Raw genomic sequence first — 2,958 nt, forward strand, 5'->3', positions numbered from 1 at the left:
TTTTTTTTCTATTTAGGACAAGGTTCTTGTTCTCTCAACTCTTGGTTCTTTAATTTATGCTAACAAATTATTGTGTGTGTGTTTTACATGGAGGGCTGCATGGTGGCACAGTTGGTAGCACTGTTGTCTTGCAGCAAGAAGGTCCTGGGTTTGACTCCCGGCCGGGGATCTTTCTGCATGGATTTTGCATGTTCTCCCCGTGCATGCGTGGGTTCTCACCAGGTACTCTGGTTTCCTCCCACGGTCCAACGACAAGCCTGTTAGGTTAATTGGTCTCTCTAAATTGCCCTTAGGTGTGTGAATGAGTATGTGTGTGGTTGTTTGTGTGTTACCCTGCAATACACTGGCTACCTGTCTGGGGTGTACCTCGCCTCCCACCCACAGACTGCTGGAGATAGGCACCAGCTTCACTGACCCATTATGGAAAAAACGGAATGCCACCACATGAAACAAGCTCATAAAAACAAGTTGTTGTTTGTTTACTTGTTATAGGCCAAGCCCCAATGGTCAGTGTGCGGAGACCTCCCATAAAAATAAGCTTTGGCGCTAGTGTAGAGGAGAAAAGAGGAGAAAGAAGCGAGTGGAAAAGCACAAGAAGCAGTAGATAAGGTTTATAATATAATTTTAAAATAGTCACAGCACAACGTATAAAAACAAAATGGAGCTTCAGAATCTCTACACAGAAAACCCCTCACCTACATCCTCTCATGCAGCTGATAAAAATACAAGGATGATACTAATGGTCAGTATGCAGAGACCTCCAATAAAAATAAGAAAATTCTGCATATAATGAAAAGGTCATCAAAACATCCTACAGCAGACATAGTACCCGTGGCTGTAAAATAGTTGCATGATTCTTTGAGAACAGCACAATTTGGCAAACAGTAAGATTGTTGCAACATCATAATTGCCATTTATCCAGTTTTTAATCCTTGAAGATCATGGGGGACGGGTGCTTGTTGTAATTTCATCACTCAGCAAACACTCACACACATATGCAATTTAGAGAATAATTCACCTAACATGCATGTTTTCGAGATTGTGATAGGTAACCAGAGTCCCCAAAAGAATATGCATACTACACAGAAATGCTTCTGTCAAATGCAGGAACCTCTTGGTAGAAGACAACAGAAACTGCTCCACCATGCAGCCCTGGCTTGAAATTGAAGTGAGGTTTGCAAATGTTTTGTGACCAAACCATGTTGAAATGGGTGGCAACAGAAAAAGTTTTATGGAAACTGACAGAGATCTTTCATAAGCACACATTCTTTTTCCAGCATCAACTGTGAGGGAAACTGTAAGCTTCATTGGCTTAATCCGACTGTGATTCCCTGATAACTCATAAAAAGCCCTCGGAATTCAAAGGATTTAAAATGTCTCTTTTAAATAGACATCAGAACGTCTACAGATGTCATTTTTTTGTGAACATTATTGAAATCTATTTCTATTAAATATTCCATTTATATTCAGGGGAAAAATCCACTGAGCATGTGAAGCTGCGCCACAGTAATAGCTCAGGTATACATGCATCACAAAACCTGTGCTTCACTTCTCAGGATGTTCAACCCGATGAAGACAGGAATGCATATGAGAAGACATTAATGTATTTGTGTGTGTTTTATTCATAAGACAGAGTTGTGAATGCTGTTTCACAGGTCCTGAGAGTCTCTCCAAGTCTGTCCACTGTGTTCTCGAAGCTTCCCTCAGAGAGAGGTGGTGTAACAGCCAGAGTAGAATTGAAGACTAGATGAGAGGGAGGTGGAGAGGCACTGATGGAATATGGGTTGGGGGGTGGGTTGAGCATACGAGATGTGGAGACAGAGGTGCAGGCAGAGGAGGACAAATACAGAGGGAAGAGGAACATGGAGGGAAAAGAAGGGAGGGAAATGAGAGAGACAGAGAGGAGGGGGAGAGAGGGAAGGGGGACGCTGCGTTTCAGTGACGTAGCACGGGCAGCAGAGGATGGAGCAGCTGTCAAAGAGAGGACAGGGATCCCACACAGGTAAAACATCAACCAGCAACCAATAAATCTAATATTTCTTAAACATATTTTCATTACAGTATTGATGCATATAATGTCAAAAGGGCCTCTTCAGAACAGGTGCATGAAAGATTCCATAGTTGAGGAGCAAGCCACCCACAATCTCATGCATATGCCTGTGTTTCCCTACCTCTATTCATATATTCATCTCTCCTTTCATTTTGCCCATGTACCTCTGTCAACTCATCCTCTCATCTCCTCATTACCCTGCAAAGTTCCATGTTCCCTTAACTCTCCATCTATCCACAATCTTGTCTCCATTCCACCCACACAGAAGCTCCGTCCTCCTCCACCCTCTTCCTTGTCTCCTTCCTCAGCCACCTCCTCAACTTCCCTCTTTCCTCTCTCCGTTTGTATCTCCTTTGCTGTCACTTCCACACTTCCTGAGGGCACCTTTTTTTATGTACATCCTTCTTCTCCAGTTCCTATGTTTTCCTTCCAGAGCACCTCTCTGCAATCTTGTTGTTTTTTCAGGCAATATTTCCTTTTCTGAATTATTTTCCCCTGACAGCCACTTGAAGAGCTATCAGCAGGCTTTAAACAGATAGGAGGAAATCAAAAACAAACCTGCACCAGAGACCACAACACACAAAAGACATTTCTCCAACAAGAGGAGGAATCAAAGTAAGACAATTAGCAACATCAAAGACAGAAAAAATATTAATTCAAACTCCCGCTTCTTCTGGCTGAAGATTTTTGTATTTTGTCTTTCTGCTTTATTGTCTGTCTACAGGCAACCCTCAGCCGGATGATGCAAGGGCATTCCTCTGGTGTCAGGGATGGAAATACATGCTGAACGAATCCTGATGGGTTCTTAGAGAGATGAGGCACCACCATAAAAACAAGACAAAAAAGGAGGGTAGGGGAGGTGATTCTGGGGTTTGGGGGAGGGTGGTGGGGGATATTTGCAAGCTTCT

At 43.0% G+C, this 2,958-nt stretch overlaps 1 long non-coding RNA gene across 1 annotated transcript; it reads left to right on the plus strand.

Annotated features, from left to right (window-relative positions):
• Nucleotides 1-1,920: 1,920 nt before the first annotated feature.
• On the plus strand, nt 1,921-2,887 carry LOC124883875. Its single transcript, XR_007042342.1, has 3 exons — nt 1,921-2,002; nt 2,553-2,665; nt 2,775-2,887. It is a non-coding gene; the product is annotated as an uncharacterized LOC124883875 (long non-coding RNA).
• Nucleotides 2,888-2,958: the final 71 nt, after the last annotated feature.

This window comes from Girardinichthys multiradiatus, chromosome 18 (genome assembly GCF_021462225.1).
Source record: "Girardinichthys multiradiatus isolate DD_20200921_A chromosome 18, DD_fGirMul_XY1, whole genome shotgun sequence".
Taxonomy (NCBI): Eukaryota; Metazoa; Chordata; class Actinopteri; order Cyprinodontiformes; family Goodeidae; genus Girardinichthys; species Girardinichthys multiradiatus.